Source organism: Thunnus thynnus, chromosome 18 (genome assembly GCF_963924715.1).
Source record: "Thunnus thynnus chromosome 18, fThuThy2.1, whole genome shotgun sequence".
In the NCBI taxonomy this organism is placed as follows: Eukaryota; Metazoa; Chordata; class Actinopteri; order Scombriformes; family Scombridae; genus Thunnus; species Thunnus thynnus.
Window position 1 is genome coordinate 27460824 of NC_089534.1, and position 14553 is coordinate 27475376.

The 14553-nt window shown below is 40.5% G+C and overlaps 1 long non-coding RNA gene across 1 annotated transcript; it reads left to right on the forward strand.

The window, feature by feature from the left end:
• Positions 1-237: 237 nt before the first annotated feature.
• Positions 238-10884, forward strand: LOC137169674 (uncharacterized). The gene is made up of 3 exons (XR_010924511.1): positions 238-725; positions 1477-6373; positions 6857-10884. It is a non-coding gene; the product is annotated as an uncharacterized lncRNA (long non-coding RNA).
• The last annotated feature ends 3669 nt before the right edge of the window (positions 10885-14553 follow it).

Consider the following 14553-nt stretch of genomic DNA (forward strand, 5'->3'; position numbering starts at 1 on the left):
TATACGGTGTGAAATGCATTTCATATTAACAGTGGATTGTTTACTCTGTTACAGCTTATAGTTCAAAAGTACCTGTTGATTATTAATCCTGCTAAAACAGTTAAAGGTCACCACTGAGAAATGAGTAAAATGTATATAACTATGTGTAGAGACACAGAATAATGAAAATAATCGTAAAACGTGAAGAACAGTATCAAAATCCGCAGGTAGATGTCAGGAGATGATGTTAAACATCATAGTGTTCACAGGTTAGAGCCACATACAGCAGCGCATGGCAGCTAAGTTGTTTATTACTGTTTATTGCATTGCTTCATTCTTTGGCTTGTTTACAGTATGTTTGGTTACATTATGGGTTCAATTAAAGTTGTTGTTGGCATTTGATAGCAGATAGTATAGAGGCAGACAGGAAACCAGGGGAGAAATAGGGAATGATCTGCAACACAGGTCCTCAGCTGGAACTGGAGCTTTCACGTGACAGAAGCTCTTAATAGCAAAGTGATGTGATGTTATTGTAGAGCAACAAAATTCATGTAGAGAGGTTTGGGTGGGTAAATGGGTCAATTAAACATCAGACTTTAACACAAGAGGTCACCTTCTGTTTCCAACAAAGTTTTTAAAAAACCATATCCACGATCGTCCCCTTATCCCCTATAGTGTATCATCATGGACGACAACTGATGCTGCATCTGGAATGCCTCACGACATCCCGACAAAAAGACTAGCAGGTAAGGATCATTTTCCCGTCTCTCGCCAAACACGACAACTTCAACAACATGTTTTGTGACTATGACCAATACAAAACACAGAGCGCTCCGCCGTGCAGAACTGTAAACATACTGAAGCGAAAGAGGAATGATGGTATTGGTGCGGCTTATGCTGCGAGGTGAAACTGTGAAACAGAGGAAAGGTTTGTGGTGCTATGGCAACCAGACAGCCAGATTACACACACACACACACACACACACACACACACACACATGCACACAACATACACGCTGCTTTGGACGCCATTGTTTGTTTACATTCTTGTTTCTGGAAGTCTGTCCCTGGCATCTCCTTCCGAGATGGCAAGCTATGATTGGTCAGGTACCAATGTGTAGTCTGTCTCTCGGTCAAGTCACGGCAAGAATGTATGACTGTATAATCACCCACCTTGACAGAGTGACCATCTTATCAGACAAACATACAGTATCATGGGAAATGTGTGTTATGTTTGTTTGTTTGGGAAACTGAAATATTGGGATCCTGGACTATTCACACATTGGACATTTTATGTATTAAGGTTATTAAAAGAAGCTTTCTGGCAGCAGGCTGCCAGTAACATGGTTATTCTTATGTTATATTGTTGTTTCATTCAACCAAACAAAAGAGTGTACATTGTGTCCAAACGTCTTCATTCATTCACTGCCCTTTCAGGGTCTCTATGAGATGAGAGACTGTATACTTTTTAAATTCTTGCTGATGTGCTTTTTCCAGGGATTTTGGAGTTGACTCAGCCATTAAATGATGATGCAAACCTTCAAATCAGGTAAGAACCAACAAAAACTCTCAAATAATGTTCTCACACGACAACAACCTCAGGCAGTGGATTGCAGTTTTTATCTTTTTATTTATGTTTAACATGGACTTCGCAGTATGAGTATCATCAGCACGCTGAATTATTTATGTACAGTGCTGCTAACTACTGGGCTAAATTTTGAGTTTGCATCCTATATGGGCGAGCGGAGACGACGTCTGAATACTAATGCAACACAAGTTCAGTAAGGACGTGAAGTTCCGCCTTCACTTTTTATGTCATCACTATAATGAGGCAACAAAATTCACTGTCATAGGAGCTGGCTTGAGAAGCTAAGGGTCACCATAAACAACAAAGGCTAGGACTTTATGAGACCCAAGAGATAAATAGGAGCTGCAGAAAAAGCATTCTTGTTAGAGAACATATGTTTTGCCTTGCATCCCCTGTGTAAAGGTCAAAGTGAGAGAGTAATGGCTCCAGCATATTCATTGCTGCGCGTCTTCATCCAGGCAACCATCCATTAGCCGCAGATGAGCAGGGGGGACCCCCACATCATTTATGATGGGGAAATTATGTACTCAGTTGCTGCGAGGGGAAAAGCAGAGTTATGAGTTACAGTGTTATGACTTTCCAGGGTCTAATGAAGACATCACTTTGCTGCTGAACTGCATAACTGTTGCTGTTTTATACCATATTTAAGGATATTATTGAATGTTTGGACACCGTTTGAGAGCCTAGGCAACTATATTACAACTTTTATAGTCATATTGTCACCATTAGTGCGCTCTTTTCTTTATTTCCTCTTTTCATGTATAAACTGTACACCCTAAATGGATATTAATTATTTTATGGTTTTTCTTATTGGCGTCCAATGAGCTGTAAGAACACTGACAGGTTTCTGGCACAGCTTACAGGGGTCTGCAGTTGACAAGAATTTAATTTCCTTTTTCACAATGGGAGAAATAAGCTAGCTAATTAGAGTAGAAATCCAGCAGAAGCGAGGAGGTAGAGTAGTATATCATGATGCAAAAATGCACTGCTTTGTAATTTGTGGGTTTGAGTTGAGAACAAAGTGATTCAGTGGGAAGAGGGGGGAGGGCTTAGTGGTGGACTGGCCATTGGGAGTATTGGGAGTTAGGTTCCTTGTGGGCTGCTATACAAATTGGGCTCATGCGGTGAAAAAAAAACAACAAAAAACACAGGAGGGAGAGAGAGGGCTGTGCTGATTGGCCGAATGGAGTGAGCGGCCCAGTGTGGTTCTGAGAGGCTGTCATCTCCTTCACTTCTGTCTCCCCATCTCCGTCCTGCAGCTCTGCCCACCTCCTTACTATTTCTATGGGATTATCTTTCAACATCAAGTAAAAAAACTTAAAGATGGGGCTGAAAAGCTCAAAGAAAGTCAAAATCAAAGACTCTAGATGCGTCAGAATAACTAGCTCTACTAAGATCAGAGCAGCTGAGAGGATTCAGGATCCAGCAGTGGATCAAGTGAAAAAAAAACAGTTTCACTTTCACTTGGTTGGGGCATGTTATTTAAGTGAGACAATGAAATACAATCCAGGAAGTCCAGTTGGAGGTACCCTTTAATGCATTTAAAGGCTTATCAGACATCAAAACACCACACAGCAGTTTGTAATACTCACAGACAGGATTTTACATATCTGGAAAGTTATCACGGTGGTAGCTGTTTTATCTTTATCTTTCATCCTGCATTTGCGAGGTAAACAGTCAAATACGGCTTTCACGTTACAGTCCACCAGGACTGTGTGCTTGCATGTATGTGATTGGCCAACATAGCACCTTGACAGATGGCATTGGCACCCCTGCTGCGTTGACGCATTGCCCCCATTTAAATGAATAAGAGGGCTGCATTTTTTCACACAGAGCTAATGTTAGTATGAACACCCCCTTACAGCTGAAATCAAGGTTGGACTAGGACAAAAAAATTGGCCCTGGCATTTTTGGCCCGGCCTCCCACAGTTGGTTGAACACCAACCATCCTTGTGGTCTCCTTAAATATGCGTATTGTACTATTCCCCCAAACCACTACAAAACTGAGTAGTAAGTGCTGTGGACAAGTGGACCAGTGTACTCACTCAATGACATAACAATGACATAAGGAGAGAGGGAGCAAAAGGCTGTACAATTTAAACAGTACCATACTGGTAATGACCAAATAGTTGTTTATTCAATTAATGCATGGAGCTGTTGTCCACATGCCTACCATATGAACGTGCATGCTTACTGGAGAGCAGATGCAAACAGTTTGAGCATACTGTAGGTGGAGAAAGGTCTGGAGTAGGCTACATGTAGGCCTATGTTACCCCACAGATAGTAATAACAGTAACAGAATCACATATATCATAATTAATAATACATACCTGAAAATAAACATTGGACAACTTTGTTGCCTGTTGTTGGAAATGCAAACTATTTTCTCCCTGAGGCTAATACATAAGCAGGCATACATTTTAACACAGTCGAATTACAGATGTAACCTATTAGACAGTCTTTTCGCACATCTTTATCAAGGGAACCTTAGACTAATCATTTTAATAATATTATAATACGATATGGACCAAGGTCACTCACTGCTTAGCCAACGCTAATAACTGGTGGTTCAATTCCTGGCTCCTCCAGTCCACATGTCAAAGTGTCCTTTGGCAAGACACTGAACCCCAGAATTGCTCCTGATGGCTGTTCCATCAGTGTGTGAATGTGTGTGAATGATTAGATCCTACTGATGTGCAGACTGGCACCTTGCATGGTAGCCCCTGCCATCAGCGTATGAATGTGTGTGAATGGGTGAATGTGGCTTGTAGTGTAAAAGCGCTTTGAGTGGTCGGAAGACTAGAAAGGTGCTATATAAGTGCAGTCCATTTACCATTAAGTAGTTAACATTAGAATAGTCAGCTGAAGTAGCAACAGCATTAGGGAACTATGCTAGGCTGCAAAAACAATGCCAAATAGCTTATTTGGTTATTGACTGACTGAGTGAGCACCAACAGCAGCTGATGGTCTCACTTTGTCATAGCGTTATATTTTTGTTATCTTATCTTATTATCATCGTCATTAGTTGAATTAATCATCTTTCATCATCGTCATCATGGCACACACACTACCTCTCCTCCCTGGCTTCCCCATCACATACCTGCTGCTCTGCCTGGCAGTGGCCATGGACAGCCACCCTCCACCTGTTGCTGCATAATGGTGGGTATTACTGTTGCCATAGATATTTAAGCTACTGCTGCAGCCCCTGCAGCAAACATATCTGTGATTTCTGCAAGCAAGCAAGTTCAGTTATATAGCAGATTTCATACACAGAGGCAATTCATAAAAATAGATAAAATAAGACAAAAAAAGATTAAGTATGAAAAAAATCTGCATCTAGATTCTTCTTCATTTTTCCAGTAAACTTCTCCACACCCCCCTTCTTTTGTTTTTGCTTATCCATCTTGACAATTGACAAAGACGCCCACTTTATCCACAGATGTTTGGCTCCGAGCCACGGCATCTGACATGAAACAGAGAGGACAGAGAGGGAAGGGTGGGGGTGGGACTGGCCCAGTGCGAGATGTGATTGGGCCAGACTAGAGTCATTATAGAAAATGAACCAATGGGCTGCTGCCCCGGCTTTATAGACCAGTCGTTAGCAATAATAATAATAATAAAAATAATAATATTGAGAATTAAACACTTAAATCAGCCCACTGGGAAAATGCCCGGTATGCCAGATTACCAGTCCAGCCCTGGTTGAAGTGGTTTAATTATCAGGATTTAATGTTATTAATCTCTGTTTTCTGCTCTGGTTTAATCAGAAATTCTAATATACTGATTAACCAAAATGCACAAATCATTTAGTCTGTGTGATTATCTCAGAACTTTGTTATAGAGGGATTCAGTGAAGGAAGAACAGACACTAAAATTAATTATATTGATGCTGTGTTTACTGCTGTATTCAGTTTGAATTCTAATCTCACACTAATGGTTGTAGTTAGTAGAGAGTGGAGCATGAAAAATACCTAATGTAATACAATTCAAATGGAGCTGCATTAAATATAAGCTACCTCACTTTATTAATCTCATGATATTACTTCAGTTGTCGTGTGTTGACTCAGTTATATGGTAGGTTTTGACAATGCAGTGGTGTTAGAGGGGGCTGTATCACATGAAAAGGTGTTTCTGATGTTTCTCACAGCTTCACAAACTGCAGTTAAATCAGACCGTTTATTCTTTTCACTTTATAGGCAAGCAAATGACTTTCAAAACTGAAAGTCTTACTGTCTTACATTTATACTGAATAACAACCCAAAAGGCCCTTGCATATTTTTTGATGCGAATTTTGTGCTTTTAAAGTGTGCATCTAAAGTCTTCATTAATGTGTCTTTCCTCCTCTAATATCATTTTTACATCATACATGCACCTTTTGATTGGCTCATCTCTGATATATTTTGCCTTCACTCATTAAACAGACAGCAAAAGCTTTTTTCTCGTCTGCCGCCACAAATTCGAGATGCCATTTTCAGCATTTCATTAATGTTCAGTACTTTTAATTGAGCTCGATGAGAGTGACAAGATGCTAAGTGTGAGAAAATTGCAGGGGTTGACAAAACAGTGACTCTTCTCAGAGTGAGAACCCCAAATATCTTTCTTGGCAGCAGCACAGCAGTACTACGTCAATGCTAAAGGTCAAAGGTTCAATCTGTTCGCCGCAGTTCGGATTCTTTAAGCGTGTCATGCAGGATTCAACACAACACAAGTCAGCAGAGGCTGAGGGACACGCTGAGAGCACACGGCTTATGAACTGGAAAATGCAGTAAAGGAGATAAACAGCCTCACATGTCCTCGTGCTTTGAGGTGAGCGAGAAAATATGATCAACATCAAACACAACACCAAATGGTCTTAAGTTATGGGAAACTGTATGTTGTTATAGTAAATGTACAATGTTCCGCTTGTACTTATTTACACATATGCTGTACAGTATGAATTTATGTTGGTGTAAAAGTGTATATTATATATATACAGTATTAGTTATGCATGCATGTTCCACATACTGGACACAAAGTAATTTGTCATTAATAAATTGTCACTATATCCATTTTTTATAATTGCCATAATTGCTGTATAACTACAGCAGAGAATTGCTGCCACCAACAGACACACAAAAAAATCTGATCAGTTTCTTCTTATAAGGAGAAATCTTTCTCACTATTACAAGACTCCATCTATCTGTCTATCCATCCATCCATCCATCTATTTATGTATCTATCTATCTAGATAATGAGTCAAAATCATCCTACATTTATACTGGTAACTGATGACGCTCATCTCATCTGTAGTTCACCTGGCCCTCACTCACTTGGAGAACAAGGGTTCTTACGTCAGACTGCACTTCTTGGACTTTAGCTCTGCCTTCAGTACCATCATCCCACAAACTCTGGTGAACAAACTGTCATTACTTGGACTGAGCTCATCTTTGTGCAACTGCGTACTGGACTTTTAAACAAACAGGCCCCAGTCTGTTAGGATCCACAACATCTCATCCTCCCCATCATCCTTAACATTGGTTTCCCCCCAGAGATGCATCCTGAGCCCCCTGCTGTACACTCTACTGACCTATGACTGCTCAGCCAAGCATCCAAGCAATCATATTGTGAAGTTTGCAGACGACACAGCAGTGGTGGGACTCATCACTCACAATGATGAGTCAGAGTACAGGCAGGAGGTGGAACAACTGGAGGCTTGGTGCAGAGCAAAAAAAAAAAACCTCTGCATCAATGTGAAGAAAACAAAGGAGATGTGGACTTGGCATCTTAGTCCTTACCTCCTTCTACAAGTGTACGGTGGAGAGTGTCCTCACTTCCTGCATCACCATGTGGTACGGCAACTGCTCTGCTGCTGACACAAAAGCACTGCAGCGGGTAGTGAAGTCTGCACAGAGGATCATTGACAACCACTTACCTACTATCAGTCATATTTACATTAGCAGGTGCTAAAATAAAGCTTCTTTATATATCTATTAACTATTTATTATAACTATTTATATGTGTTTGTCATGTGCCTGTTCTGATTTTATTGTTTTATTATTGTGATTTTCTGAACCGGGACCTGAGTACCTAATTTCGCTCCCTTTCATGTACCAACATGTTCTGGAATGACAGTAAACTTCCTTGAATCACCTACCTGTAAGCCCGACAATGCTTGTTACCATGGATACCATTCAATGCTATATTAAATAAACTTACAGTTTCCTGGACTTGGAGCAGGTGGTGACTCTGCGTGGCATGGCCTTATGTTGGCGCCTTACTTAGGCAGATAGTGTATGATTGAATGTACTGTATTCAGCATCATCCATTATCTCCTTGTGCTCCTTACATTCAGAAACTCATCCCATACATATGACTGACAAGCATGTGGAGCACCACTGTGAATAATAATGCCCAACTTTTACTCAACAGTATACAGTAAATACTACATAATGCACATTGAAATAATGCATTTTATACACATTAGATCTCTTTATTTTAGAGCAGTTTTATTTTAATTTGGAAGTGAGCAATACAAAGTAGTCCATTGGTTGCAGTTGATTTGTCTTTACTAAAAAAATCAACTTGCAAAAGCTTGCTTAAGCTGATTAATTTGGAAACTTTTCTCATCTATCCACTAAAGTAAGGAATCTCTGTCTGTATGTATGTCTGTGTGTATGTCCCTCATGTATCTCTTGAACCGTTCATCTGATCGACTCCGCACTTGGTGTGTGTATGGCTGGGGACCCAAGAGAGTGCATTGTCGAGTTTCGTGCAATTTACACACAATATGTTTTATACCACTAAACTTTGAATAAACCAGTGATCAGCGAGCCGCTCCGCTGTGTGCAGGGGCAGGGCAGAGCTTCAGGGCTCTGCCAACTGACTCCAGCATGTCAGGGATAGACCAGAGAAGAGGCGAGACACGAGTCAGAGAAAAGACGCCTAAATAGAGAAGAGTAGACAGTGAATACAGAGCTTTTAATCAAGAACTCCTACCCAATGTCTAGACAGGAAACGTACCGTTAGCAGCATGTTTAGCAGATCAGCAGCGAGTGACAACACAGGAGGTGTTCAGGTACATTGTTGAGCATAGGTTACCCACATTTTTGAAGTGCTCAGAGCCCAATACACAACGATGCATGTATTCCACATTCTGAGACCTTGGCGATCATGAAGCGTCACTACAGACAAAGCACAAATGTTCGGAGCAAACATACCCACTCAAATATAAACTGAAGGCACAGAAAATGATCTAAAACGATCTAAGAGCCCAATATGATTGATCCACTTTATTTTAGTATGCACATTATTTTATTTTTCAATGAAGCCCTTATTTTACTTGAAATTAGAAAAGAACATTATTTACTATTAGAGTACTCATTATTTCTAACATCTGTTTATAATAGGATGTTAGTTTCTCACATCTCACATCAACTGTACCTATTAATTTTTCTATGCATTGAAGAAGTGGCTAAAGGCCAAGCAATTGGTCTGTTCCAAACAAGCACATTCTTAACAAAATGATAGCATTGGTTGTTTGTATAAGGGAAAAGTAACGGACACCAAGGGTTGTAGTGAGAGTAGGAAAAAAGTGAGTGTGCAACACTTTTTTCCTACTCTCAAGCATTGGTTGCTTGGTCAGACAACCAATGCTACAACCTTACATTCCCTGTAAAGCAGCCTCTCATGGCTGTCTGAATAATAAGAGCGAAACATTATTATAGCACTGCAAGACTTCTTTGGGAGGACGTCAAGTGAATGGTGGGGTGTCTGACACTTAACAGAAAATTCCTCTGTATTTCATATTCTATATGTTTTCTAACATGTCATGCTAACTTTGGACTTTCCACCTTCACTGTAGAGAGGACTTGCTCAACTTGTCCAATTTAAAGTAATCCACCATCTACACTATTCCAAAAAGAAATTAAATAAAATATATCCCTCTATCTCACCCCTCTGTGATATATGTAAGATTATTGAAGGTAACCGCATGCATCTCATCTTGACTTGTCCATATTTTCTTAATTTCTGGAAGGACAATTGTTTTCTGCTATCTACAGGGAAATGCCTGTCAATGAAGACATTGTGCTTCTCGGTTGTTCAGAACAAACCTTTTTGTTCTCCTATGCTGTTTAGAAAGTTGTCATGTCTGGTAAATGATCACAGCTGAGAGACTTATTTTTAAACACTGGAAAGTTAACAAGCCTCCTACAAGCTGTAGGAGGCAGCTTGGTATGTAGATCCACATGCAGTTAGATGGTTGTTTCAGATAACCACATTTAAGGGAAATACACCAGGTTTAAATACTTTCAGACTGTGGTTTACATTCTTTCTCCTACCAACAGTAAACTACAGCTATGTCTTTCCCAAACCTTGACTTTTAGTTGCCTATATGTAGCCGAACTTTAACCTTAGAGTTGCAAGATCAGAAAATGGTCAGAAGTGTTTTTGTAATGGTCAAACAATGTTGCCCTGCTGCTGTTAGGTGTGCCAGATTAGAAAGTACTCATGTAGGTCATTTTGGAGGGTGGTGACAAATGACCTGAAGCCATCTTGCACCAGCTGTTTGTAAGTTCAAACTTACAACTTCAAAGTTATAACATTACATTTTATCTAAGTGGTGATTCACATACTGTATGGATGAATTAAAACATGTAGTTGTTGTTATGCAGAGATTAGTTGATACTAAGTAATTAGACCAACTAACTACCAAGTGTAACTGCTGCATAGTTGTCTGAACTGACTGACAGAACTAGCTTGACCCCTTTCAGACCTGCCAAATTTCCTGTTTCTCCAGGGTTTCTCCCATATTTTTACCCTCTCTCCTGCTGTGCTCCCATTTTGCTGCTCTCCTGGGAAACGCCCGTAATCGCCCTCAAACTTTATTATGAATAATCATCACATACACAGATCCTATAAGTTTTGTATGTTTGTCTGTCATCTACAAAACACAGTCCACACTCACAATCCACACACGACATACAATTTCAACCAATCTGTCACCACAACCTGATTCAAGGGACGTGTGCACAGCTGCTCTCTGCGCAGGCAGTCTTTCCTCCCTCTGCTGCTGATGTGATTCACTGCTGCAGGTACCGCTGGTAAAGAGGAGGGGCTGGTTTGTCTCAGCCAGCAGCGAAGTTTACAAGAATTTACCAAATTTTAAGATACGTGGCAAACTCAGATAAACAGTTTGGCTACATACAGACAGCTTTTGTGTTATTAGCTTAACTTGTGGTTGTGTAAAACATACCGGCGGTGGATGGGACACTGTGGGCAAAGCAGTTGAAAATATCGCTGTTCTACATGTTTATGCTTGTTGAACAGGTGGTTTGATTACTCATGATGGTTTTGTTGCACTTAAAGTAATGAGCATAGTTGTCGTCAACTCAAGTAAAACGTTATCCATCCTTCCCCCATATTTTGAAACCTAAATGTTGGCAGGTATGCCTCTTTCGAGTAGTGTTTTCCAACCTGGGAGTCTGGGACCCTGCAAAAATAAACCCATCAATGTAGATCAAGTATAAACTCTTCTTTATTCTAGATGAATCAGTTGTCTGTGACAAAATAATCCCAACTCAAGGTCCACCTACTCTGAGCTTTCAACCATATCTCGCGGTCTTCATGAATGACCTGTTTTACTAGCTGTAGGACTTGCTGAGAAGTCTGTCTCAGAGTCATGTAATGTTGAGAGGCTCTGAAATCAGAGTTATGTGGGAGTTGGCTGCCGTACAGCACTGCAGTGATGAGATTGTTGTATGCAAATCAAACCCAGACAACACAGTGTAAACAAACATGGTTGTGGTGAATTTGACAGCTGCTTGCATTGAAAATGACACTGCTCAGCAGCCAAGATGTTACGATGATAGTACACTCTATTAATGAAATGCGTAATTCTAGAACAATGAGTTAAATACATCATTATCCCAATAATAGGAATATTAATTACAAGACAAAAACATGCACATTTATATATTATCTGTAGTGTAAACCTTGCATCAGTGTAATCTTGAGTCATGTCAGTTCCTGCTGCCTAGTTAAGGTGCAGAGGACATGTATGTGTGTGTGTGTGTGTGTGTATGTGTGTGTGTGTATGTGTGTGTTGGGGGGTGATCATGACCAGCAGGGAGGCAGCTGGGGCCCTCCTGAGACATGAACTCATGACCCTGAAATCATGCGCTCCGAGGCTCCCAAACAACACCCCCGAGCGGCTGAAATCAGACACCTCCCTCCTCCTTCGGTCTCTCCAAACACCGTCGCTGCTGTTCTCACCGGTTTCAGGCACCGAGGTCTGCTAGGGGACAACCGGGGGAAGAAGTCGACGTCATTTAAATTCCAGGTCCCGCAATCCTTCACCCCCCCTCCCTCCCCCACCCTTCCCTTCACAGCGCCGAGCTGGTACTTCACGCCTGACATTGATCTGTACTTCAAAACCACAACAGAGCCTCACGTTCCATCCCTCAGCTGACACAAACGATTTGTTGAAATGGGCTCTCCGCAGGCGTGAGCGCTGACAACCGGTGAACCCCCCCCACCCCCAAACTTTCCCACCCCACATCTAAACTGACAAGCAGTGTTTTTGTTTTGCAATGCAAAGCAGGGTTTTGCTCTGTGCTTTTCTGGTATTTGAGCACATGACCAAACACATGTGCCACACACAGCCAGGAAGGAATGTCTTTTTCTATCAACATCTATCTATACAAATGAAAAAATAAAGGGATCAGGTTGAGGGTCAATTCAATTCACTGCAATTCATTTAATATTTATAGAACCTTTAAAAAAATAAACAAAACAACTTCTGTTGTGGATTTTTTCAGGAGAAAATGGTTTTAGTTTTATTCTGAAGAATACTGACAACAGTCCTGTGTACACGTCTGCATGAAGTTAAATAATATATACCAATATGACCTGTAACAACTCAGACAGTATGCAGAAATCATAGAACTTACAGGCATGGATTTAAAAGGGACTAAAATGTTAACTGCACTGCTCTACATCCGCTGGTATTTTTGTGCCCTTGATTTTGCTCATATCTTTAAATGTGGTATTAAAGGATTGTAATCCATGTCACACACACCAGATAGCACGTCCTGCAGATAACTACCATCACACTTTAAAGGCACTTCTCATAACCTTTCAGAGGACATTTCTTGAGTAAAATGATAGGATGTCATATGTTGAGGGTGTGAGTGAAAAGTCCAGTCTGTCTCTTTGTCACATTCCTCAGACTAAACTGCCACAAAGCACAATGGAGGACACTGTGTCCACATTAATATAGACAAATGTAAACATGTGATTACATCTCAAATGTCTTTTAGCTTAACGTGAAACTATGTAACATTTTAAAGAATAAATAACACAATCTTCATCCTATACATAATAACTTGAATTCCTAAGCAATAAAAGGCATCCTTACACTGTTGATTTTACTGTTACAGCCTTGTTTGGTCTAGTATGACCAGTTAGCTAATGGTGGCTAATGTTAGCAAACTTTGGCTAGATATATATTATATAAATATTACTATGTCAGTTTGATGACTTTATGATTATTCTCTGTGCTTGTGCTACTGTTACACCATGTATTAGCACATGAGAAATTAACATAATGGTTTTATCACAAAAGTAAAACATAAAGTAAACAGTCTTTTCACAGTGTCGACATGTTTGTTGTTTCCTGCTTGTGGTTCTATTCCTCGCTCTCAGTAAGGTCTAATAATGATGATGTCTTTAAAGCATCTGAAATAATTTGGAAAATTCAGTGTACCATTTTCTCAAAATTGCCACTCATGGCAACCGTGGCCGCTGTTCAGCAAAAGTTACACAGCCTTACTTTAACAACTTCTGGTAAGAAGTGTGTTTGGTTGTGATGAACATGGTCAGATACTCTGCTTGGTCTCAACCAAGAGGCAAGCCACCAGATGCTCTGACTAACTCCCATTCGAATTCTCTCAATCTCTAAATTCAGGCCCTCTAATAAGTGAGCTGGTGGTCATTTTGAAAAATATTGCTCCGTTAATAAGATTTGAAGACTTATAGTAGCTTTGACGTCTGTCATGTGGGCATTGATTGACAGCTGTGATTGGACAGTCGGCTCACCTGCTGCTCTCTCTGGCTCCAGGACTCGCACTGAGTTGGACTATTGTCGGAATATTTCACTAAGTTCAATGTTACTTGATAATGATACCTGTCCTGTTAGCACAATTTAGCTAAAGTAGGGAACGTTAGCCCAAGTGTACAGCGCTCAGTGTTCCCAGTAAGCTAGCATTAGTTTCAGTCCGAGGTAGCGGGGTGTGTTTCCAGAGCATGAATAACAACACCCTGCACTGCTCATTTGGAAAAGATGGCACTGATCATAAGCTGCAACCCAATGGGTGACGTCACACCTCACTACGTCCATCTTTATATACAGGCTATGGTCTCAGCAGTGTAAAAGCTTTGTTCTCCTTCCAGCTACTCTTTGATGCAGGTGTTGTCACTGACATCATTATGTTTCACATAAGAGACGACTAATATTTTCAAGTTAATGCTAAGATCTCAGAATGTAGCAGCATTGCTAAAACTAGGTCTGAGGGGGCAAACTCACAGGTTAGCTAAACAGATTTGGAAATTATTACCCAGACTGTCCATCATCTTCCATCACACTTTTACTTCCTGCTTCAATTCTGACTTACTGTACTTGCCATAGTTGTGTGTTTTCCTGTGCAGTGAGGGATTTTGGGTAGACAAACTTTCAGTTGTAACCTCAAATAAAGTGAGCGCTTATCTGACTAAACTGTCAGCTTGTTAACAACCTATCTAATAGTCTGACAGCTTATGTTTCTTTCCCTGTTGGACCTAATTTTAGCTATGTTGCTGCACTCTGAGAACTCAACATTAACTAGAGTTCATACTGTGTATTGGCCATAGTGACAAAAATAAATCCTAGTTGTTTTCTTTAAGACCCTGGATCAAATCACTACTTTTTCCTCCAGCAGTTGTCCAACAGCAGAAATATGAGAATATATCAG